This window comes from Cinclus cinclus, unplaced genomic scaffold, assembly GCF_963662255.1.
Source record: "Cinclus cinclus unplaced genomic scaffold, bCinCin1.1 SCAFFOLD_32, whole genome shotgun sequence".
Classification (NCBI taxonomy): domain Eukaryota; kingdom Metazoa; phylum Chordata; class Aves; order Passeriformes; family Cinclidae; genus Cinclus; species Cinclus cinclus.
This window is the reverse complement of record NW_026912098.1, coordinates 2,376,826-2,402,319: the sequence shown is the minus strand read 5'-3', so window position 1 is coordinate 2,402,319 and position 25,494 is coordinate 2,376,826. Positions and strand designations below refer to the sequence as shown.

General features: G+C 55.2%; 1 pseudogene; it reads left to right on the top strand.

The window, feature by feature from the left end:
* The first annotated feature begins 23,989 nt into the window (after nt 1–23,989).
* On the top strand, nt 23,990–24,964 carry LOC134057308 (olfactory receptor 14I1-like; annotated as a pseudogene).
* Nucleotides 24,965–25,494: the final 530 nt, after the last annotated feature.

Here is a 25,494-nt window from a genome sequence, read left to right as displayed (position 1 = left end):
CAAGCAAGTCTCTGCTGCAGGTCACTCCATTTCTCCTTTGGCTGATGCCAGCCTGGTGCTGAGCTGCAGCAGAGCCCTGGCAGAGCCCAGAGCAGCCTCAGCATCCACAGGGCCCGGCTCCAAGGAGAGAAACCAGAAATTGCCCGTCAGCTGAAGGCTCCTGTGCCCCTTGTCCCAGCTGCCACGGTGCCCAGGCCATGCTGGCCGTGCCCAGAGCAGTGCCCATCACTGCTGCCTTGGGCAGCAGAGCAGGAGGGCAGGACATGTGCCCAGCCTGCAGCCAGCCATGGCACATCCACCTCCTCAGCAGCTGCCACAGCAGGATGCTCCTGTGCTCGCTGCCATCTCCCAAAAGCTCTCATCCCACCGTGACAAGAAGATGGGGACCCACCTCATGCCATCGCTGCTGGAAGAAAAGCTGGTCCCAAGGGATGTCCTCAGCCTTCTCCAAGGGCACGGCCCATCCACGCCGCAGCTGGTCCCGAGCACTTCCTGATCCACACTGGAGCCCACCTGGAACACTTCCTTTAGAGAAAGAATCAACAAATTAATGAAAATAGATTACAGTCCAGAAGGGGAGAAAAGAAAAATGGTAAAAAATCTCATCTCTGTCAGGCGCTTGAGGAAGGCCCAACCCTAGATGCCAGGGAAAAAGCCACCCACGGGTGAGAGAAGCCCATGCTTTCTCCCTTTTCCCCTGCACTGGCCCCACAAGTCATGGTGATCCCAAAGCAAGCAAGGGCAGTGGAGCAGCCCAAGCCCTTCCTTGCCTGCCAAGGAAAGCAGCCATGCACAGTTCTGGAGTCCCACCTCACTCCCACCATGGGGCTTTGTTTGTGTCGTGCTGGCTGCCCCAGCCCGGGGCACGGTGGGTGCTGGGGGCTGTTGGCAGGGCCAGGAGCTGACTCCCATTTCGTACCCACCCCAGCCCATCCCCCCGGCCCTGCCAAAAAGCAGCTTGGCAGATGACAGAAGAATCAGTTTTATCCTCCCCAGCAAAGGGGGAACCTTTGCTTCCTGGCCAGGCTGTGCAATGCCCAAATCTGGGAGCATCCCCCTGGGTCTGGACTCATCTGTAAATTCGCCGTGGAGCCTGGCTTTGAAGAAGGTGCCAGAATCCAAGTCCATCTTCAGCTTGCCAGTGGCCAGGTGGAGGAAGAGGTTGTCATCCTTGATGTCATCCTCACTGTCTCCAGCAGCAGCAGCCCCACCTGCTACAGCTTCTCCAGGGGCTCCTTCTCCTTCCCTGGGGTGAGACCAGGCTCTCAGTGTTCTGCCCAGGGCCCAGCTGTCAGTGAACCAGGACATGCCAAAGCAGCTCAGATGGTGGCCACCAGTGCTGGGCAGAGCAGCTCAAGGGCTGTGTGTTCCCACCTGATGACCCCTGTGCAGTGACACAGGCAGGACAAAAAAGTCTGGGCTTCTTTGCTTCTGATTGCCAAGGCCTGTGTGCAACTGGAACTCACCAGAGCCCTGCATCCAAGTGTGCCTGTGGCTCTCTCCCTTCTTCTATGGCAGGTGAATTTGCTGCATCCAAGGGTCACAAAACAGGTCTTCTGACGAGGGCCTTTCCATGTGGAGCATGGATAAGCACCATCTGATCAGATCTTGGCACTCTGGACAGAGAAAGCAGAAACCACCGGTCAGTTGGAGGAGGCTCCAGTCTGCTTTGCCCCACTGTTCTCATGCTCAGGCTGTGCTGCATGTGCTGAGAGCTGGGCCTAAACCTTCTCTCCTGGTTTGAAAGACACGTGTTTGCTACGGAAAACAGAAGCTTCCCTTTGGACTGAAAAAAACCAAATGTGATTCTTCCGATTATTATAATTTTGGAATTAAGAGAGCTCTCAGGCAAAGATATGGGGGTAGGAATAACAGTTCTTTACTAGTATATCTAACAAGACAAACAACAACAACAACAGCTATGAAATTACCCACAAACAGAACAGTAACTCAGTCCCAGTATTTTTTGGCTGCAGGCACCTTTTTCCCTGAGCTGCAGTTCCCGGTGCTGGGGGCGGGCGGGTCCCGCAGAGCTGCAGGAGGGCTGGGGGTGATGGCAGAGATGTCCCAGGGGGAGAGAGAGATGGAGAGAGCTCTCCGCTCACGGTGTGGGTCCCAGTGCTCAGCAGAGTGCTGGATGGTGGTAGTTCACAGTGAGAAGGCAGCAGGGCAGGGTCCGATGGTGGTTTCCCGACGCTGGGATGGCGGAGGTGGAGGAGAGGCGGCGATCGTCCTTCTCGTCCGAACTCCGCGGGAGAAATGGGCCAAGGCCCAGCCTTCCGCTTCCTCTTCTGGCTGTTTGAATCTCGCGGGGTTTGTCTCTTCCCTCCCGTCCCCTCCCCCTTGTCACCAGGGCCCAGTCAACAGGTATCTTAGCATGACAATGAGGAAAATTCCACAGAGGGAAAAGGGAAAGAAACCAACCCCCAACATTATCCACCCCGAATTTTCCCCTACCATCATGCCAAATCAAATTAAAATCTTCAAATTATAGACATCCATACATTTACAGATATAGGCACAGTATTGTAGGTAGTTCACCCTAAAACAAGGTCTCCTTGGGGTATGCATCGGGTCTCTCCATCCCTTTGCATCACTGACCAGGTACAACCTGGCCCTTGAGCAAAAACCACCCCACGAATTGGATTGGCTTTGCTGGAGGCAGAGTTCACCCAAACAGTTTTTCCTAGCATACCTCTCATATGCACCACTGGAACCTTGTCCCCATCTGGTGTTCTCAAGGGCTCAGACTGGGAAGGGCCTGCTCGATTAGTGGAACCTCGGGTGTTCGCTAACCATGTGGCCTTTGGTAGATTAATCTCCCAGTTCTTGAAAGTCCCCCCACCCAGTGCCTTCAAGGTGGTTTTAAGCAGCCCATTGCACCGTTCCACTTTCCCAGCCGCTGGTGCGTGATAAGGAATGTGGTACACCCACTCGATGCCGTGTTCTCTGGCCCAGGTGTTTATGAGGCTGTTCTTGAAATGAGTCCCATTGTCTGACTCAATTCTCTCATGGGTACCATGTCTCCAAAGGACTTGTTTTTCCAGGCCCAGGATGGTGTTGCGGGCAGTGGCATGAGGCACAGGGTAGGTCTCCAACCATCCAGTGGTGGCTTCCACCATGGTCAGCACGTAGCGCTTGCCTTGGCGTGTCTGAGGCAGTGTGATGTAGTCAATCTGCCAGGCCTCCCATACTTATATTTGGACCACCGCCCCCCATACCAGAGGGGCTTCACTCGCTTGGCTTGCTTGATGGCAGCACACATCTCACAGTCATGGATAACCTGGGAAATACTGTCCATGGTGAGATCCACCCCTCGGTCTCGTGCCCACTTATAGGTAGCATCTCTGCCTTGGTGACCTGAGGCATCGTGGGCCCATCGAGCCAGGAACAACTCTCCCTTGTGTTGCCAGTCTAAGTCTATCTGTGACACCTCTATCCTTGCAGCCTGATCTACTTGCTCATTGTGTTGGTGCTCCTCATTAGCCCGACTCTTGGGGACATGGGCATCTACATGACGGACCTTTACGGGTAGCTTCTCTACCCGACTGGCAATGTCTTTCCACTCATCAGCAGCCCAGATTGGTTTTTCCCTACCTTGCCAGTTAGCTTTTTTCCATCTTTCCAGCCAGCCCCACAGAGCATTGGCTACCATCCATGAATCAGTGTAAAGGTAGAGCTTTGGCCACTTCTCTCTTTCAGCAATGTCCAGGGCCAGCTGAACGGCTTTGAGTTCAGCAAGTTGACTTGATCCACCTTCTCCTTCAGTAGCTTGTGCAACCTGTCGTGTGGGGCTCCATACGGCTGCTTTCCACTTCCGGTTCATCCCCACGATGCGACAGGAACCGTCAGTGAAAAGAGCGTAGCGAGTTTCATCTGCTGGCAGTTGGTTGTATGGCGGGGCTTCATCAGCCCGGGTCACTTGTTCTTGCTCCTCTTCATTGGCAAGACCACAATTTTCACCTTCTGGCCAGTTTGTAATTATTTCCAAAATCCCAGGGCGATTTGGGTTTCCGATACGGGCGCGCTGCGTGATGAGGGCAATCCACTTGCTCCATGTGGCATCGGTGGCGTGGTGGGTAGAGGGGACCTTCCCTTTAAACATCCACCCCAGCACTGGTAGTCGGGGTGCCAGGAGGAGCTGTGCTTCTGTGCCAATCACCTCTGAGGCAGCTTGAACTCCTTCAGAAGCAGCCAAGATCTCCTTCTCTGTTGGGGTGTAGTTGGCTTCAGACCCTCTGGAACTTCGGCTCTGGAATCCCAGAGGTCGGCCTCGGGTCTCACCAGGTACCTTCTGCCAAAGGCTCCAGGACAAGCCCTTGTTCCCGGCTGCAGAGTAGAGCACATTCTTCACCTCTGGTCCCGTCCTGACTGGGCCGAGGGCTACAGCATGAGCGATCTCCTGCTTGATCTGGGCAAAGGCTTGCTGCTGCTCAGGGCCCCAGTGGAATTCGTTCTTCTTCCGGGTGACCAGGTAGAGAGGGCTGACGATCTGGCTCTACTCAGGAATGTGCATTCTCCAAAAGCCTATGGCACCTAGGAAAGCTTGTGTTTCCTTCTTGTGGGTTGGTGGAGACATCGCGGTGATCTTATTGATGACCTCAGTGGGGATTTGGTGCCGCCCGTCTTGCCACTTTACTCCCAGGAACTGGATCTCTCGGGCAGGACCTTTGACTTTGCTCCTCTTGATGGCAAAACTGGCTCCCAGCAGAATCTGGATGATCTTCTCTCCTTTCTCAAATACTTCCATTGCCGTGTTCCCCCACACAATGATGTCATGGATGTATTGCAGATGTTCTGGAGCTTCACCCTTTTCCAGTGCAGCCTGGATCAGTCCATGGCAGATGGTGGGGCTGTGTTTCCACCCCTGGGGCAGTCGGTTCCAGGTGTACTGCACGCCCCTCCAGGTGAAAGCAAACTGAGGCCTGCACTCTGCTGCCAGAGGAATGGAGAAAAATGCATTGGCAATGTCAATGGTGGCGTACCACTTTGCTGCCTTGGACTCCAGCTCGTCTGGAGTTCCAGCATGTCCGGCACGGCAGCGCTCAGCGGTGGAGTCACTTCATTCAATGCACGATAGTCCACAGTCAATCTCCATTCTCCGTCAGACTTGCGCACAGGCCAGATGGGGCTGTTGAATGGTGAGTGGGTTTTACTGACCACCCCTTGGCCCTCCAGCTCACGGATCATCTTGTGGAAGGGGATCACGGCATCTCCATTTGTCCTGTACTGCCGGTGGTGCACTGTCGAGGTGGCAATTGGCCTTTGCTGCTCCTTCACCTTCAGGAGTCCCACTGCAGATGGGCTCTCTGACAGTCCAAGCAAGGTGTTCAACTGTTGAATGTTTTCTGCCTCTACAGCAGCTATTCCAAAAGCCCACCTGAGTCCCTTTGGCTCTTTGTAATAGCCATTCCTGAGGAAGTCTATGCCTGGAACACACGGTGCCTCTGGGCCAGTCACAATTTGATGCTTCTGCCACTCCTTCCCAGTCAGGCTCACCTCAGCCACCAGCAAAGTCAATTCCTGTGATCCCCCTGTCACCCCAGCAATAGAAACAGGCTCTTCCCCCACATGTTCTGATGGTATTAGGGTGCACTGTGAACCAGTGTCAGCTAATGCCCTATGTTTTTGTGGCTGTGATGTGCCAGGCCATCGGATCCACACCGTCCAAAAGACCCAGTTTTCCCGTGCCTCTCCCTGGCTAGAGGCAGGGCCTCTCTAGCACTGGTTATTATTTCCTTCCTGGGCATACATGTTGGAGGTTCCCTCAAGGGGATCGGACGAATCATCCTCCCTTCTGTAATACCCTGCATCTTGGTTATGGGAAGTTGAGGCTACCTTCACTTTAGTGGAGCTCCCTTGGTTAGTGTTTCCCTCCCTGAGTTGACGCACCCGCGCTGCCAGGGCAGAAGTGGGTTTCCCATCCCACCTCCTCATGTCTTCCCCATGGTCACGCAGAAAGAACCACAGGTCAGCTCGTGGGGTGTATCCTCTCTCCCAAGCTGGGGGACATTGGGCTCTAACTCTGGCATCTGTGACTCGCACTGGTGCTGCATTGACCTTCCTCATCTCCCCCCTCACCCCTCTTATCTCCTCCTTGAACTCCTCTCTGAGTCCCCTAATCACGGCAGAGACCTGAGCCTGCATTGGGCCGTTCATTATACTCTCAAAATTTCTGAGCTTATCGGCAACAGAACCCACTGTCTCGTGGTTGGTGTCAGCGTTAATGGCTGCAATGAATGTGGTGTATTGAGATGGCCCCAGGTGTGCCAGATTCCACAACATCTGCCCTGTGCACCTGACCTTGTTGGGGTCATTGTCATGTTGTCCACCCCTCCCAAAGTGTACTTCCAGTATTGCCACTTCTCTCAGCTGTTGGATCCCCTCCTCAGCGGTCTTCCAGCGCATTCTATGGTGGTGCTCCTGCATTGTCTCTCTATGGACAAACCTCTCTCTTACACTCATTAAAAGCCGCTCCCAGAGGGAAAGGGGGCCTCGTTCCCTTCAAATATGTGATCCACACCTGAGTCCTGGGTTAGGGGTCCCAAATTCCTTGCCTCAGTACCATCCAGCTGCACACCTGTACCCATAAGGTCCCAGACCTGCAGTAACCATGTTGTAAAAGCCTCACGGCCCCTTCGTACAACATCTTTACACAGATTACAGAGACTCTCGTATGACAGGGACTCCATGACGATCTCAACCTCTGGCTCCCCTGATGGTTGTGAGGGCCCTGCTTTCTGATCCTTATTATCCAGGTGCTTTGTTTTCACCTTAGACTTTCTATTTTCCACAGGGGCAACTGCTGCTGGCTGTGAGTGCCCTTGCAGTTCAGCTGGAACCTGGTGAGATGTAACATTTGTGGGTTCCACTGCTGCACCATCAGGTTCTCCCTCTTTAAGGCAGAGGGAGAGTTTCTCAAGAGCTGGGGAAAGGTACTCCTTCAGCATTTGGCCCATCTCCTTCACTAGAAACCCCACCCACTCTGGATGGTTCCTTTCTGAGGTGAGCTCTGGGGCAGAGTCAGGCTCAGGGGCAACATCCTTAGTCTCTGGGGCAGGGGCAGGGTCAGGGTCAGGCTCTGGGGTAGAATCCCTATTTCTTGGGGGACGTATCAGGGTTGTCATCCAAGTCAATCTCCCCTCATCTCAGAATGTTAAATAGAACAGGTTTACAAGGCCTATTAGCAATGTCAGCCACTGTATGATATCATTACTGCTTAGAAGAGATTTGAACCCCTCAAAAGCTGGTGGAGCAGACACAAAAAACTGTGTAAGGGGTTGGGACAAAATTTTCCCTGGTGTCATATCCTCACAGTATGTACCATTATTAAAGTAGCCCCAAAAACATACAATTAGAGTGTGATAGCCCTGAATCCATGTGCCCACCTTCCAGAGGAAGTTAAAAATCCATGAATTTCTCACGTTATCAGCCCACAAAAGGAACTGGATAATAGTTACAGCAGCCTGAGTTATAGGACCCATGTTCAGGTAAGGGATTGCAAATGGGAGAGATAAAGCTGTGGCCACATGAAGCCTAACCACGGTAAGCTGGACAACATGATGCCACCTAACACAAAACTGAGGTAACTCAAGAACTGTTATTCCTTTTTCACCCTTTCCTCTCAATGCCCTCGGGCCCCACATTGCGTGGCCTAAATCTGTCCTGGTTTGAAAGACAGGTGTTTGCCAAGGAAAGCAGAAGCTTCCCTTTGGAATGAAAAAAAAATGTGATCCTTCCTTCCTTCTGATTATTATAATTTAGGAATTAAGAGAGCTCTCAGGCAAAGATATGGGGGTAGGAATAACAGTTCTTTACTAGTATATCTAACAAGACAAACACGAACAACAACAGCTATGAAATTACCCACAAACAGAACAGTAACTCAGTCCCAGTGTTTTTTGGCTGCAGGCACCTTTTCCCTGAGCTGCAGTTCCCGGTGCTGGGGGCGGGCGGGTCCCGCAGAGCTGCAGGAGGGCTGGGGGTGATGGCAGCGCTGTCCCAGGGGGAGAGAGAGATGGAGAGAGAGCCCTCTGCTCACGGTGTGGGTCCCAGTGCTCAGCAGAGTGCTGGATGGTGGGAGTTCACAGCGAGAAGACAGCCGGGCAGGGTCCGATAGTGGTTTCCCGATGCTGGGATGGCAGGGATGGGATAGAGGTGGCGATCGTCCTTCTCGTCCGAACTCCGTGGGGAAAATGGGGCTGAGGCCCAGCCTTCTGCTTCCTCTTCTGGCTGTTTGAATCTCACAGGGTTTCCCGTTTCCCTCCCCTCCCCCCTCCCCCTTGTCACCAGGGCCCAGTCAACAGGTATCTTAGCATGACAATGGGGAAAATTCCACAGAGGGAAAAGGGAAAGAACCAACCCCCAACATGTATCTTTTTTCAGCATCTTTAAAGCCAAGGGAATACAAACTAACAGGCCTTGTAGGACCACCAGGGCCTCATTGCCATATGTGTACTGACAGCCCCGAGATGGAGAACCCCCATTCCACCTGAAAAGAATCTGTAGAGTAAATAGGGCCCAGAGCTTGATAAGCTGTTACTTCAGATATCAGCAATTGCAGTTCTTCCTCCTGAAAAAGAGCCCAATCCCATTTCACCCCTTCCCCTCAGCAAGTCATGAAGAGGCCTGGCAGTTACTGAAAAATCAGGAATGGGTTTTCTCCAGAACACTAATAATGTCCAAATTTTATGGCTGCTGGCAGGAAAATGTGATTGTGAACCTGGTGTCTGCTGAGAAGGGGTTGTATAGGGAGGAAAGGGAATGGGCCCAAGGTCAGTGGAACTGTGTTGGTCGCTTGGGTTCTCAAGAACTCTGTCTACTGTGTCTACAGGGGTTATAGCTGCAATGGTGTTTTGAAGGAGAATTGCTGTAGATTAATTGACTCTGGAAGACCACAAATCAAGGGGGTCATAATTTCAGGCATTACAGGTAATTGCATAGGTGATTCATAGACAACAGTTAATTTTCTTTCATGTATCATTTGCAAGCAGGCAGCTTTGTGAATGTCTGCTAAAAGTTGGTTGGGAGTTCCAGTTAAAGGACAGGATTTCCCCTTTCCAAGGGGTTAAATCCCCCTGCCCAACAGGATGCGTGCTGGGTTAGGGACCATGGGTTACATCTGTGTCCTGTTGTAAAGAAAACCCCATGTCCCCAGTAGCCACCAGCTTCTTGTTCTGATAATTTAATCTGATCTCCCCCAGTGAGTGATGCTCAGAATACATATTAAGTGTCAGATTGATGGGAGAACATATTCAATCAATCACATTTTCTAAATTATACCAATTATTTTGTGCCCATTCTTCCTCTCCTTGAGGGGGGTCTGGCACTTTATATAGCTAATAAAGAAAAAAATGCAGCTTTATTTGTTGCACTGGAATTTTCAGTCATTTTTTCAAGGGGCAAGTAAAAACCATTACAGGGAGGTATATCACTTAAGTTACACACTCACACACACACACAGAGCCTTTCTCTGTGTTCTCCTTCACTTCCCTGTGTGGGCGAGGAGACCAAAGCTGCTTGGGAGGCACTACCTTCAGTACAAATCTCTGGTTGTCTCTTCGCTACACCAAGCAGTCAAAAACACAATAAAAACAACAGAACAGTCCTGTCTTTCCACCAAGAGATCTTCAGTGAAATTCTGCAGACAGAGCCCTCAAACGAGTGTGGGGGTGTTTTTCACCTAGGCGTGTGCAGTTTGTGGGAAATCTGAACTTGCCCCCCTTGCTTTCTAGACAAGCTCACTCCTTTGGAGGTGGCCAGCTAGGTGTGGCTGGAGCAAGACGTCCTTCCCCTATTACAGACTGCACACAACCTGCCCCCCTTCTGTCTGTCAGAATCCTGTCCATGATGCCAATTTAATATCGTGATCTGCCAGTACCGGTGGGGGATCGTGATGGCTCGTTTTGATCTCGAGGTATAAAAGACACAGCGGGGGGACAATAGTATGTTCCAATATAGCATTTTATTTGATGCTAACAATTCAGTTATCTGATAGAGGGGAGAGTTTAAGGAAACAAAGAGATAGAGAAAAGAGGGGAAATGAGAAGAAGGGAAATAGCTACCAACGATGGGACGGCGTCCTCGTGGTTTTCAGCCAATAGATGGGTCTTCCTTCCGTGGGGAGATCTCAAGAGGCTTCTCCAAAGAGTCACCTTTTTATAGTCTTTTCTCAAAGTGAGTGATGTCTGGCCAAGAGGGAGGCAGATTTATGGACCATTGTGTGCTCAGAGAAGCAGGTGCCGACATGTCAGGGCTATTGTCTGCTGGAGAGCGCTGTACCATGATGGATCAGCACAGCATGCACAGCACACCTGCAAACAGTTATTTGGTAAACATCTACCTCGGCCAGGCCAGAAATCCTGTTCAAAGTCAACCAGGCCAGAAAACTCCTGTGTGGAGCGAGTGGGGTTCACTGGGGTCTTCTTGTGACGGTCGTGAGGCAAATGAGGGAAACTTCAGACTGTCTCTTCCAGGAGTGGGTCTGTTTGCAGTGGGGAAAGTTAGGAGTTTTAGAGTACTTAAAAAAAAGGAAAAGGCAGACTGGAGCCTCCTCCAACTGACCGGTGGTTTCTGCTTTCTCTGTCCAGAGTGCCAAGATCTGATCAGATGGTGCTTATCCATGCTCCACATGGAAAGGCCCTCGTCAGAAGACCTGTTTTGTGCCCCTTGGATGCAGCAAATTCACCTGCCATAGAAGAAGGGAGAGAGCCACAGGCACACTTGGATGCAGGGCTCTGGTAAGTTCCAGTTGCACACAGGCCTTGGCAATCAGAAGCAAAGAAGCCCAGACTTTTTTGTCCTGCCTGTGTCACTGCACAGGGGTCATCAGGTGGGAACACACAGCCCTTGAGCTGCTCTGCCCAGCACTGGTGGCCACCATCTGAGCTGCTTTGGCTTGTCCTGGTTCACTGACAGCTGGGCCCTGGGCAGAACACTGAGAGCCTGGTCTCACCCCAGGGAAGGAGAAGGAGCCCCTGGAGAAGCTGTAGCAGGTGGGGCTGCTGCTGCTGGAGACAGTGAGGATGACATCAAGGATGGCAGCCTCTTCCTCCACCTGGCCACTGGCAAGCTGAAGATGGACTTGGATTCTGGCACCTTCTTCAAAGCCTGGCTCCACGGCGAATTTACAGATGAGTCCAGACCCAGGGGGATGCTCCCAGATTTGGGCATTGCACAGCCTGGCCAGGAAGCAAAGGTTCCCCCTTTGCTGGGGAGGATAAAACTGATTCTTCTGTCATCTGCCAAGCTGCTTTTTGGCAGGGCCAGGAGGATGGGCTGGGGTGGGTACGAAATGGGAGTCAGCTCCTGGCCCTGCCAACAGCCCCCAGCACCCACCGTGCCCCGGGCTGGGGCAGCCAGCACGACACAAACAAAGCCCCATGGTGGGAGTGAGGTGGGACTCCAGAACTGTGCATGGCTGCTTTCCTGTGCAGGCAAGGAAGGGCTTGGGCTGCTCCACTGCCCTTGCTTGCTTTGGGATCACCATGACTTGTGGGGCCAGTGCAGGGGAAAAGGGAGAAAGCATGGGCTTCTCTCACCCGTGGGTGGCTTTTTCCCTGGCATCTAGGGTTGGGCCTTCCTCAAGCCCCTGACAGAGATTAGATATTTTACCATTTTTCTTTTCTCCCCTTCTGGACTGTAATCTATTTTCATTAATTTGTTGATTCTTTCTCTAAAGGAAGTGTTCCAGGTGGGCTCCAGTGTGGATCAGGAAGTGCTCGGGACCAGCTGCGGCGTGGATGGGCCGTGCCCTTGGAGAAGGCTGAGGACATCCCTTGGGACCAGCTTTTCTTCCAGCAGCGATGGCATGAGGTGGGTCCCCATCTTCTTGTCACGGTGGGATGAGAGCTTTTGGGAGATGGCAGCGAGCACAGGAGCATCCTGCTGTGGCAGCTGCTGAGGAGGTGGATGTGCCATGGCTGGCTGCAGGCTGGGCACATGTCCTGCCCTCCTGCTCTGCTGCCCAAGGCAGCAGTGATGGGCACTGCTCTGGGCACGGCCAGCATGGCCTGGGCACCGTGGCAGCTGGGACAAGGGGCACAGGAGCCTTCAGCTGACGGGCAATTTCTGGTTTCTCTCCTTGCAGCCGGGCCCTGTGGATGCTGAGGCTGCTCTGGGCTCTGCCAGGGCTCTGCTGCAGCTCAGCACCAGGCTGGCATCAGCCAAAGGAGAAATGGAGTGACCTGCAGCAGAGACTTGCTTGAGCATTTCGGCAACGCAGCTCAAGTTTGCAGAGTGTACACCTCCAAGGGAAAACATGACACCCCCCAAAAAGTAAATTTGTTCAATACCTTCTGAAATGAAATCAATCTGGGATGACCCCAAATGATATTTTTCAGCCTGCTCAAGCTGTAGCTCAGTCCTTCTCTGAACAGTTCTCTCCCCCACCTGCCTTTTAATTCACAAGTGCTCCCTCCTTTCCCCCAGTGAATTCCCAGCCCATCACAGTCTCCATCACATTGTTGCCTTCCTTGATGACCCTCAGCACGAGGAAGACTGAGTTCCAGGATTAGGGGCTCATTCTTTCACTGGCTGAAGAGCAGCAATGTCTCAGAGGTCCAGTGAGATTTTCATGGCCTTCAGAGCGGCTCTCCTGCTCTCAGCTCTCCTCACTGCTGAGTTCCCACTCCCTTCTCCTCGTCCTTCCCGCAGGATGAACTCTGTGCATCCCCTTGAGCCTCCCCACTCTTCCCAGCCCACCCACCCAGTTCAGTTAGGCTGAAGCTGAAGCTTGTGTCCTCTGGCACAGCAGTGCAGTCCCCTGTGCAAGGAGCCCCAGCCCCAGAGCACAGCACACAGCAGTGCAGTCTGGGCTGGACCAGCTCCCCTCCACCCCTGCCTTGGCTGTCTGTGGCACCTGAATGCTCCCTGTTTGGAGCTGTCACTGCAGGATGGCCCCAGGGCAGAGCCCAGCCGGGCTCCCACTGCATCCCCTGAAACCTGGGGCAGACAGTGGAACCAGGGCTGAGGTGCATGGGGAGCACCCAGAGCTGTGGCTTGCACTCAGTGTTTGCAAGTGTTGTGTTCTCATCTCGTGCAGCCTGTGGGGAAAACAGCCTGTGCTGCCAGGCCAGCACTGCCCCTCTGGGCAGGGACAAGGCTGAAGGGCTTTCCCATTCCAGAGGAGCCAGCACTGAGCCTTGGCAGGGCCTGGCAGGGCTGGACACAGGTCTGGCTCCTGTCCAGGACTCACTGCCCACCCACCCCCATTGTGCTCCCAGGGACAGAAGGGTCTGTCTGTGCCAGGGGCTCTGGGATGTCTCTGTATCCATGGACAGAAGGGTCTGTCTGTGCCAGGGGCTCTGGGATGTCTCTGTATCCCTGGACAGAAGGGTTACTCTGTGCCTGGGGTTCTGGGATGTCTCTGTATCCATGGACAGAAGGGTCTGTCTGCGCCAGGTGCTCTGGGATGTCTCTGTATCCATGGACAGAAGGGTCTGTCTGTGCCAGGGGCTCTGGGATGTCTCTGTACCCATGGACAGAAGGGTCTGACTGTTGCAGGGTTTCCATAATGTCTTTTTACCCATGGGTATGGAGTAAACACGGAGAGGGAAAAAGTCAGTCACGTTGCTTGCACACCCCTTCCTTTCGATACCAGACACATCCATGCACACCCCCTTGTATGGATATATTTAAAGGATAGGGATGGGCAGAGATTTCCCACAGAGCTCTTACTTTGGCACAGCTCACCTTGTAAATCAGTGGCCAGGGGATTTTTTTCCCAGCTCTGCTTTGGGGACACAAGGTCCAAGGATCTGCAGTGTCAGAGGGAGAGTGTGGCTGGTGGCAGGTGAAGCCCCATTTCATGACATCCCAGAGTGGCACAGGACAAAGATAAAAGCACCCACAACCTCACTGATGAAGTCTTTCTGATGCTGCACATCCTATAGGAAAAGCTGCTGTCACCCAATCCATTTGGAGTTATAACTTTAATTTTCAATACTTTAGGGTGAAGTTTCAAACTGCAAGGTTTTTTTACCCTCAAGACACAATCATACACAATCCATTTTTCAATTTCCTCTTTCTTCAACCACAATTTAAGATGTCTTAATATTACAATCAAATCCCAAAATCATTTAAAAAATTATGTGAGGTCAGTAAGATGGATCCATGTCATCAGAACTTTCACAAAGCAAATAATTTAGTTGTCTTTTAAAATGATCAGTTACCAATTAATCCAAAGTTACAGAAGATTTTTTTACTACACATTGTGGTTTTTTCTCCTCTTCTTCACTATTTGTTTGTTCATTTTTTCCCTTTATTCTTTTTTTAAACAGAGAACACATCCTAAGAAAGGAATGTACAGCAAAATGAGATGCATTTCTGATAAACAATGAAAATGTAGGCTCCTCCTCTGTTTACTTTTGTCTGGATACTCTGAAAATAATTATAGCAGATAGCAGCAGCAGATGCAGAGTGGTTGCTTTGGACTAAACTGGAGTTTAGCACTGGTGACATCCTGATCCAGTCATGAGTTGCAGAATCCTTGTGCAGATCTCAAGCCCTGTGTTTGCAGGCACAGCACCTGCAGCTCTGACACAGCAGTGCATGAGAACAGCTCTGCTATTCCCCCAGAGAATCGGGGCTCTGCCCAAGAACGAGGTGCTGCAGTCCTTTGCTCCTGGTTCCCGTGTGGAGCAGCTCCTTCCCGCTGGCTGAGCTGCTCAGGCAGAGCCCGGCAGCTCCTGGCCCTGCAGGGCTGAGGCTTTTCCCCCTTGCTGGGCACAGACTGATGGAGCAGCACTGCTGAGCACGGGGACACAGCGAGGGACCAGGAGCAGCTGCCTTTGTCCACCTGCAGCTCCAAGGCCCAAGCTCTGAGCAGACAGGGCTGGAAGGGACTCGCAGGCTCCCTGTTTGCTGGGCTGCCCCCCTTGTGCCCGGCCCAGCTCTGTGTGGGGCAGAGGGAGAACAAGGGGCAGCTCCCTCCCAGCTCCCAGCCCCAGCCCAGGGACCCCTCTGGCCCCGGGGCTTGGGGCACTGTCAGCACCCTCTGCTCCAGCCACCGCTTCTGCTGGCACTGACAGCAACACCCAAACTGTGGCTGATCCTGAGGGAGCAGCAGCAGTGCCTGCATCTGATCCCTGACTCTGGGGCACGGCTGGACAAACGACACCCACAGCAGCAGCAGCAGCAGCAGCAGCAGCAGCACATGGACCTGACTTTGAGCACAGCCCCTGGCACTGTTCCCTCCCGTGTGCAGTGGTGTCACAGCAGCCTGGGGCACCTGGGAGCCCTCTGTGCCAGCAGGGACTGGAGATGGCAGCCCTGGGCTCCTGGAGGTTGTGCAGGGAACAGAGGTGGGGACTGCCTCTCCATGTGGAGCTTCCAGATGGAAAAGGCTGCTGTGACCAGGCAGCTGCAAGGGCAGAGAAAGGAGGGGCTGGAGCCCTTGATTTGTGCCAGTTCCACAGTCCTGGGGAGCAGCCACTGAGCACAGGGGGAACAGAGGGCACAGCAAGAGGGACAAAACCAGTCAAGGTCAGAGACAGGAAAGAGCCAGAGCTGGGAGCAGGAACAGCTGCTTCATTGCACCCTTGGACAAAGCTCTTGGCTCAGCTTCCCAAGTGCTGAAGGGCATGAAGGGCAGAGAGGTGACAGCAAACCATGCTCCTGTTTGCACAGCCTCCCCTCTCAGTGTCCCAGAAGGATTTGGATGAACTGTATTCTTCTCTCTGAGTTGTCACATTCAGCATGAGCAGCTTAGCCCCAGGAGCTAAAGCAGCTGAAGCTTTAGGCCACAAGGGCTGACCAAGAGGGAACTTTTGGACCCCCAGGTTTAGGATGGCCAGCAGTTGGGATGTGTCCCAAGGAGGCTGTGCCAGCTTCTCTGGAAGGCCCCGTGCCCTTCCAGCTACGGCTGTGTCAGCAGCCCTGGGGGCTCCTTCTGCTGCCCTGAGCCTGCAGAGCAGGGCAGTGTTTGCTGGTGGTTAGAGCTGCTCATAAACATCCTGTCAGGCTGCCTTAAACACTTGGGGCGAGGGATTTCTTCCAACCTGGGCAACTTTGGGTGGGCTGAGGGTGTCTCCAGGGCAGGTGGCAGTGTGTGCAAGGGCCATTGTGACACAGAGCAGCACGGTCACCATGGCATGGAATGGGACACGGTGTCAAAGGACCCTTTGTGACCTGTGCTGACATAGGAGCTGGCAGTGACACAGCCACACCACAGTGCTCGGAGCAGGCGACGGGACAGGACGCGCCGGAGCGGTGCTGTGAGGAGCCCCCACACAGCGCACTCGTTCGTGTCTGACCCGGAGCTTTTCTGAGGCGTTATTCCTGCAGGTGACCTCGTGGCAAGGCCGTGGGACTTGGTGGCCCGTGGCCTTCCCGAGGCTTCTCTTTTGCAGGTGCACTCGCGGCCGGACCGTGGGACTTGGTGACCAGAATTGCTTACGAGGAGTCTCCTGTCCTTGTGGCAGGAGCCCTCAAGAGCAGAGTGCAGGACTTGCTGTCCTGCAGCCTTCCTGAGGCAACTCTGTCGTGGGTGTCTTCAAGGCACAACTGCACGACTTGTTGCCTCACAGCTTTCCCAAGGCATCTCTCTAGAAGGTGCCCTTGAGGCCAGACTCTGACATGGCAGGCAGATTTCTCAGCCTGTTCAATGTTTGCAGAGGGAAAAAAGAGAAAGTCCCTGGAGTATCCCCAGAACAACCACCTGAGGAGCTGGAGCAGTTCCAGCCAATGCAGGATGGTGAGAGGCACAGCTGGGCCACAGGGCTAATGGCTGCTGCCAGCTGGGCCCCATCCCATCCCATCCCATCCCATCCCACCCACTGTGGACATGGCCAGGGACAGGACAGAAGAGGGGCTGGGCAGACACCCTGCAGCAGCCGTGCTCCATCCCCTGGGGCATCCCGGGGCTGTCCCTGCCTGGGGAGCGCAGGGCTGGGCTGTGTTCTCTGGCCTCTCCCGCAGCCCCTCAGCTCTGACTGCACTCGCTCTTACCCAGGTGCAGCCACGGACCGGACACAAGAGCAGGAACCCACCCGCGGCCGCTTCCGCACAACACTGAAGGTACCTGCAGCCATCCCCACCTGGGCTGGGCCTGCTGTCACTGCTCAGCCCCGCACAGCACTTGGAGCATTGCATGGAACTTGCCTCTCTTCCCTGTCCTTTGTTCTCCTGCAGAGGTTCCAGAAGTTCCTACGCATTCGACGTAGGAAGACCAGAACCACAGCTACAGAGGGCACAGCTGAGCCTGACTCCAGGCTGACCGAGCTCCAGGCAGAGCCAGATGTCAGCCCAAATTCACCTGAGTGCTCAGAGGGCTCTGACACTGCAGTGAATGATGGCAGGGCAAAGGCTGACATGGCAGAGACTGAGGACATGGCCGGCACTGCAGAGACTGAGGGCATCACAAATACTGACACCACTGCCACTCTGAGTCAGGAACTCATTGGGGACTATTTCAAGGAGCCCTGTGTTTCTTCCCAGCCAAACGTAAGCAGCCTGAGGCCAGGGCTTGAGGCCTCACAGGAGTGCATGCCCACTCACGCCATGGTCACTGGGCCCCCTCAGTCTTTGAGGCCAGCACAGTGTGGCGGGGAGGGAAGCACTTCTTAGGGGAAGCTGGGGAGTGTCTCCCATGGACAGTGCTCCAAGTCTTCCCCACCCCCTCCAGGTGCCAGCCATGGTGAAAAGCATCCACCAGAGTCTCGTGTCCCATGCCACTGTGGGTGTCAGGCTGCGCACTGACATTTGGAGGCTGGCTGGAGAACACCCTGCTGACGTGGTGCTGACCCTCCTGCGCTGTGCCCCAACGTGTGACAGGTACAGGGTCCACGTGCCTTGAGAGCTCAGGGCTCAACAGCCTTTAGGGCCCATGGCCCTGTACAGCCTGTCCAGTGGGGTCTGCCAGACAGGCACAGAGCTCCAGGAGCCTCAGGCCCCTCTGTTTCCTCAGCCTGCTGCCATGCTCCCTCCCTCCCCCTCAGGGCATTGGGGCTCTGTCACCTGGGCCCCACAGCTGTACAGGGCATGGTCCTGTGACTGAGACCCCCTGACACAGAGCTGTGATCCCACAGAGCTGCTGCAAGGATGTGGAGAGCCATAGGCTCGTCAGGACCAACAGTGGAGAAGGTGCTGCCCACACTGCTCTGTGTGATGGAGGATTGGCCTCTGCACAGCATGAGCACCTCTGATGGAGACAACAAAGACGTGTTTGCCCTGGCTGTGAGTTTCTGGAACTGGCCTCTGCTCGCTCTCCACTCGCCTCTCCAGCGGCTCTCCATCCTCTCCGTGCCTCAGGCACTGGGCTGAAACCTGGGCTAGGGACAGGCTCAGGGGGCACTGGGCCCACTGCTCCCCCTGCGTCTCCCCTCGGGCCCTGCCCCATGGACAGCTCAGCCCTGAGCGCTGTCTCAGGCTGCTTCTTTTGCAGGCTACTCTGGTGATCTGGCTAATTGTGCCTCAGTGCCAGAAGGCAATGATCCTTTATTCCTCCCGCCTGTTTGTGGCTCTGCTCTTCCACGTTGTCATCACCACACAGCAGATGCCAGAGGAAGTTGATAACTTCTGGACAGTGTGCCGGGAGGAACATCGCCTTCCCAGCCAGCCCAACAGGTCCCAGTCCCCCTGTCCTTCCCATGCCCTTGTGGCCAGCACCAGTGCTCCCAGGGTGACCTGGACTTTGCTCTGCACACAGGTTTGCGGTGCAGGCCATGAAGGCTCTGCTCTTCTGTCTGCACTATGACCCTGAGGTGATGGCCATGGAGCGCAAGCGTGGCTGGGACACGCTGCTCTGTGCTGACACCCAGCACTATGCCGTGGGTCTGCTGGCCAGGTGAGACCCCCATCTCCCCTCTGTCCCCGACATTTGTGCTCTGTGCCCGGGGTGCCCCACACAGTCCCTGTGCTCATGGGCCAGAGGGATTTGTCACCAAGGGACAGCCAAGCAGACTGGAAAAGGCTGGGAGAGGAGGTGCCCAGAAGGAGCAGCCTCCCAAAATGCCCACATCAGCTCCAGGGATGCTTGGGAAAGACAGGACCTCTGTGACTCAGTCCTGAGAGAGGTTTGCCTGCCCACCTCAGTGTCTTGGTGCCTTTTCCCCCATCAGGCAGATGCGCCGTGCCTCCCTCTCCGTGTGTTCTGGGATTGCACGCCGCCTGCTTGGCTGGCTCAGCAGGGAAGAGCCACGCTGGGATCTGCCTTTCCTGGCATTCCTTGTGGAGGTGAGCCCGATGGCCAGCGCTGCCTCTCTGAGCTGCCTCCCAGCTCTCTGTGGTCATCGCCACAGCTGCCTGGGACGGTGCCCGTGCCCTGTGCTGCTGTCTGGGCCCAGCCCTGTGCGGATCTGGGCTCCTGCTGGCTGGGTCCCCTGTCACTGCCCTGTGCCTTCCAGGTCCTGGACTGCTTGGATTTGACTCACTGTGCTGACAGCATCCTTGAGCTCATGTCAAGGCATGTGCAGAGCAAGTGCAGGGAGAGGCGTCGCCTGGCGCTCCGAGGCCTTGTGGTGCTCAGCAAGGATCCCTCGATGGTGAGAAGGGGACAGCGGCTGAAGCTGCGCTGGGGAAAGCAGCCCCTTGGGCTGGCTGGGCTTCAGGAGCTGAGGCAGATGCTCCCAGCTCTCCTGCCTCACCTCCCTGAGTTCTTCGGGACAGGCCTTTGGCCTCTGGGCCCTGCAGTTGGGGTTGCAGTGCCAGGGCAGTGTTGGTGGTGCTGTCGTTCGTGGCTTCACAGCACAACCTTGTGTTCCACACAGGCCCTAAAAATGTGTAGCCTGTCTCAAAGCCTTTTGGAGCTGCTGGGTGATGCAGATGGAGAGGTGGTTGGCATGAGCCTCCACGTGTTCACCAATGTGCTCCAGGACAAAGAGATCCTGATATCCAGCACCACCGCCCTGAAGCTGGCCCAGACACTCCTGGCCCTCTTTGACAACGTAAGGCTCAGTGTCCTCAGCCACGGGCACTGGCTGCTGCCCAGAAACTTGGTGCCCTGTGGATTATTTGGGCTGTTGTTCAGGGGCTGCAGTAGTTGGTGCTGAGGTTTTTTCCTTTCCTCCAGGACAACAGCCACGTGCAGCTGCTCTCCCTAGACCTATTCTGCAAGGTGATGGAATTGGTAGTAGACGAGGGAAAAAAGCCCCTTAATTCAACTGTGTGCCAGAGCCTACTCCCACTTTTATTCCACTGTCATGATGAAAATCGGCGTGTGGCAGAGGTGAGGACTCGTGGGCTTCTGGTGCATCCCTGGGAGGGGGCTCGGCTGCCTCCTGCCCTGGCACCTCCCGGGCTGCAGCCTCCTCCAGGTCTTGGCACAGGGACACGGGTCCTGTGCCCTGAACTGCGCTGCCATCTCCACATCTCTGCTGCTCTCCAGGCCTCTCGGGCAACGCTGCATTGTGCGACCAAATTCCTGAAGAAGAGGAATCTGGAGCAGCTGCTGAAGAAGGAGCAGCTGTGGAAGTTGGCCGAGTGCCTGGTAAGGACGGCCTGGAAGCCCCAGGCTCAGGCTGGAGAAGCCCCCTGAGCGCGGTGCTCGCTGTGTGGGGCTGGCAGCTGTGGCCGTGCCCAGTGCTGCACCCAGGGGCCGCACGGGCTCTGCTCCAGGCTCCCGTGGCCCCGAGCCGGGTGCCGACGGAGCCCCGGCCCAGCGGGGCCGCGGGGCGGGTGGGCTCCGCGGCTCCCCGGGCAGCACCCGGCCCTCTGCCCCTGCAGAGCCCGGCGCCATCGGCTGCCGGCCGCGCCTCAGGGCTGGGCGGGCAGGGGAGGCCGGGGCCGGGCGCCTCAGGGCAGCGCCTGCCAAAGGGGCAGAGCCCGCCCCGACCCTTCCCTGCCTGCCGCCGCTCTCCCCAGCTGGCAGAGGACAGGAGCCGAGCGGCCCAGCACCTGCGCCAGGCCCTGCCGTACCTGCAGAGCCCCCAGGAGCCCCTGCGAGAGGCGGCCATCAGGTTCATCGGTGAGCCCGGGGTCCCTCCCCACCCACCACGGCTCGGCCCCGGCCCCGGCTGCTGCCCCGGCGGCGCCATCCGGGCCCGGCGCCGTGGAGCCCCGGCTGCCCTCGGGGCTGCTGCCGCCCTCTCCCAGCCGTGACCTTCATTGGGTGTCAGGAGGTGGCGAGGGCCAGGGCTGAGCCCTGCCGGGCCAGGAGGGCCAGTGGCCACAGGGCTGGCAGCGCCGCTGGCAGGGAGCTGTGCCGCTGGGGCAGTGACAGGCTCTGTGTTCCCAGGGCTCGCCGGGCAGAGCTTGAGGGGGCAGAAGGAAGAGCCCCAGGTGCTCAGGGAGGGTGAGTGAGGGCAGCGGGCTGTCAGCGGGGCTGGTGGGGGGAGCTGCAATCCCTGGGCAGGGAGCTGCAATCCCTGGCCCAGCTGTGGAGGGTTTCACTCCCTGTGTGGATGAACGGTGGCGTGGATGGAGCACACAGAGATTTCAGGGACATGGGTGGGGGTATTTGTGGCCATCACCTTGCAGCTGATCCCCTTGGCCCCTCCTCTGTATTGGCCATGGAATAAGCTAGCTGGGATGGCCCTAGCAGGAAGGTCACCTTGGATTCCCACAGATCTGGGCTCTGACCATGGCTCCTTTCCTCTGTCTTCCAGTCTTTCAAGCCCTGATGACAGACGACAGCCCTTCCCAAACAAACGTAGGAATTCAAGATGCACTCAATTGAAGAGCTGCAGAACCATGTTCATCTGCTGGCTCAGAAGAACCAGCATCCCTTTAAGCTCTCCAGATGCCATGGAAGATGAGGCAACCTTGAGACCAGAAGAGACCAGCTGGAGCTCCAGGCACAGCTGAGCCTGTTGAAGTTCATGTGGCTTCAGCCCTCTCCCTGCTTGTACATAGCTCTCTCCCTCCAGCCTTCAGACACTGCCCATCCTCTCATCTTCCCTCCACTATCTCTCCCTTTTCACTGTTCCCTCCCTCCAGCCCTCACACTGTGCCCATCCCTTTTTTCTCTTATGTCTCATTCCACCCTTTTCACTGCCCCCTCCCTCCAGCCCTCACACTGTACCCATCCCTTTTGTCCCCTCCAGCTCCTCCCGTTGCTTCCCCCTCCATCAATAAAGAGTTTGGCTTCTTCTCTTTGCCTGCATCTCTGTGGAGCTCAAGCGCCGCAAATCCGGAGCCCTGGGACACATGGGCTCTTCCTGCCGTTCTCTTCCACGCTGTGTTTTGTGCAGAGATGCAGAGGAACAAGGACAGATCAGGCTGGAAATATCTCTGTGCTAAAGGTCCAGTTCCACAACACTGTGGAGTTAAAGGTCTTGCTGAGCACTCTTGGAGGCCCTGGGTTTTAGAAGAGCCACTCCACCTGAGTATGCTCTGAACCCAACTGGGAGGGATTCCATGGCAAGCATCCACAGAGGGCAAAGGAGACTGGAATGCTGCAAGGTTTCAACACCAGCTTCCTGAAAGCACAGCAATGCTCCATCCCTGCCCAGGTCAGGAAGAGGGCAGAACCAGAGACCATCAGGGCTTCTCAAGGAGCGTTGGGTGTGCCAAAGGACAAATGAAGCAGCAGCACAGTGCCCGAGAATCGGACGCGTGACCGTGCCAGTGTCCAGAGCGCTGTCAGGCAGTGCTGGGATCCTGAGTGCGGTTCTGGTCCCCACAAATGAGGAATCACAGCCCCTGCCCCAGACCCAGTCAGAAAGCCAAGCAAGTGAGACCAGAGGGAGGGCACCCTTCCAGTCTCTCTTGGGCATGGCTGCAAAACAGCCCCTGCTTCTTCTTCCTCCACCTGTGATTGGGGTGTGCTGATGGCAGAGCCAGCCAGGTTGTGCTCTGTGTGCCAAAGTCTGTTGAGAGGGGGAAGGAAAAGTGCTGGGTGCAGAGCAGAATCCTGTAAAGTGCTGGCAAGAGCATCCTGCAGGAGCAGAGCTCTGGTCTGTGGCCAGGAACAGCCTGGTTTTGCTGCCATGAACGCAGGCAGGACTCCAGGCAGGTGAAGAGGCAGCGGGCAGCTTGTGTTTGTAGAGGGCCTGGGGCTGCATATGTGAACCTCCGCCTGGAAACACACTTGGGTGAATATGACCTAGAGCTGGAGTGCCTGTTCTGCAGCCCTCAGGGCTCTTGGCCAGCCCAGGGCATGTGCCACCTGCCAGGGACAGCTCTCAGCCTGCCTGGCAGCTCCCCATGGACTGTGGGCAGAAGTTGGAGGTGGAAGGAGCCACCCCCAGCAGGGCAGATTCCTCCTGCTCTGGAGATGCTGCTGCATGGCCAGGGCTGCTCTCAGCTCTCTCCTCAAGGCAAGGCAAAGGGGCTGTCAGGTGTGTCTGTGTCCCTGAGACTCCTGCACTGTCCCCCTGGGCATCAGCAGATGTGCCTCAGATCTGCCTCACAAAGTGCCTCCTCCTCAGCCTGCTCTGCCTACAGACAGCAGCAGCAGCACCTTGGCTTGCAGCACCTCAGTTTATCTGAGCTGCCCTTCAGGCCCTGCTGCCAGGGAGATGCCCCTGGGCTGTGCCCTGTGCTGGGAGGGGTCTGCAGGGCAGAGCTGAGCCCCCAGGGCTGGGCTGGGCTCTGGCAGCACTGGCAGGGACAAGTTTTGGTTAGAGACAAACAGCTCCCAGGAAGAACAACTCCAGGCAGCAGAGAGCCAGACTAAAGCTGGATATCCCTCCATGTCCAGAAGCACAGGGAAAGAGAGGATGATTCAGAGAAAATGATTATTGAACTGGAGTCTTCAAAAAGTCCACTTTATTTTTCAAGAATGATTATGTTCACGCTGAAATAGAGGAAGGTGTAATCAGGAAATGGCACCTGTGTGGGACCATTAGGTCTGACTGCACTGGGGTACAGGGAGCTCTGTTTTCCCTCTGGGCTCCCTAGTGTTCAGACTGAGAGTGATGCTGAAGATGATGCAGTAACTCAGCAGCAAAAACCTAAACTTAAAAATAAAAATGTGTAGTGAGGTTTCCCCATAGGAAGATAAGTAGTTTTGACTGGATTCCAGAAATTATTCCATAGGATTGAATGAGAGATATTGCTCCAAGCTTGTCAATAACTTCTTTGAACAGTCCACAATGCCCAGAGTGCAGAAATGTCCAACAGCAGCTCCATCAGGCACTTCCTCCTGCTGGCATTGGCAGACACGCGGCAGCTGCAGCTCCTGCACTTCTGCCTCTTCCTGGGCATCTCCCTGGCTGCCCTCCTGGCCAACGGCCTCATCATCAGCGCCGTAGCCTGCGGCCACCACCTGCACACCCCCATGTTCTTCTTCCTGCTCAACCTGGCCCTCACTGACCTGGGCTCCATCTGCACCACTGTCCCCAAAGCCATGCACAATTCCCTCTGGCACACCAACAACATCTCCTACTCTGCATGTGCTGCTCAGCTGTTTTTCTTTTTGTTCTTCATTTCAGCAGAGTTTTCCCTCCTGACCATCATGTGCTACGACCGCTACGTGTCCATCTGCAAACCCCTGCACTATGGGACCCTCCTGGGCAGCAGAGCTTGTGCCCACATGGCAGCAGCTGCCTGGGCCAGTGCCTTTCTCAATGCTCTGCTGCACACAGCCAATACATTTTCCCTGCCCCTGTGCCAGGGAAATGCCCTGGGCCAGTTCTTCTGTGAAATCCCTCAGATCCTCATACTCTCCTGATCACACTCCTACTTCAGGGAACTTGTTCTTCTTGCTTTTATTTTCTGTTTAGCATCTGGGTGTTTTCTTTGGTGTTTTCTCCTATGTGCAGATCTTCAGGTTTCATGCTAAGGATCCCCTCTGAGCAGGGAAGGCACAAAGCCTTTTCCACCTGCCTTCCTCACCTGGCTGTGCTCTCCCTGTTCCTCAGCACTGGGACATTTGCTCACCTAAAGCCCCCTTCAATCTCATTCCCATCCCTGGATCTGTTCCTGTCAGATCTGTACTCGGTGGGTGCCTCCAGCTCTGAACCCCCAAATCTACAGCCCGAGGAATCAGGAGCTCAATGATGGTCTGAGAAAAATCATCGTTCATGCTTTTCAGAAGCAAGAAACTCTCATTCCCCTTTCTAGCTCTTACAGTGTTACTCATTAATGCCCACTCTGTGTCCTGTGTATTTTTTTTTTCTTCTGCCACATGTAATGTATTTTTGTGTGTTTGTTAACAGGAAAACGTTTGTCTCTAACACTTTCATCTCAGTATTTGCATTTGTAGTGCAAATTTCAGACTATATAGTCCCAGAGCTGTATTATATATGTGGTTACACAAAATAAAGTACTCTGTATTGCCATGTTTGCCGTGACATCTTTCCTCCATGACTTGTCTGGAGCTACAGGGTCGGGGCCTCAAGGCAGAGCTGGGGAGAAAAAGGAACCCCAGTGCTGTTCACTGCCAGGGAGCCCCAAGGCTTCAGCTCCACAACCTCCTCGCTATGCAGCACACAGAGGGGGCACAGGGTGCAGGAGAGATGGCCGAGGGCTGGGCAGGGCTGGCAGGGCCAGAGGCACCCAGGCCTTTGTCCCCTGGGCTCGGGCAGGGCCTCTGCAGGCCCCACAGAAGGAACTTTCCTGGCAGGGGCCGCACTTTGCTTCTGCCTCGGCCCTCCCTGAGGAGGCTGGCAGGGC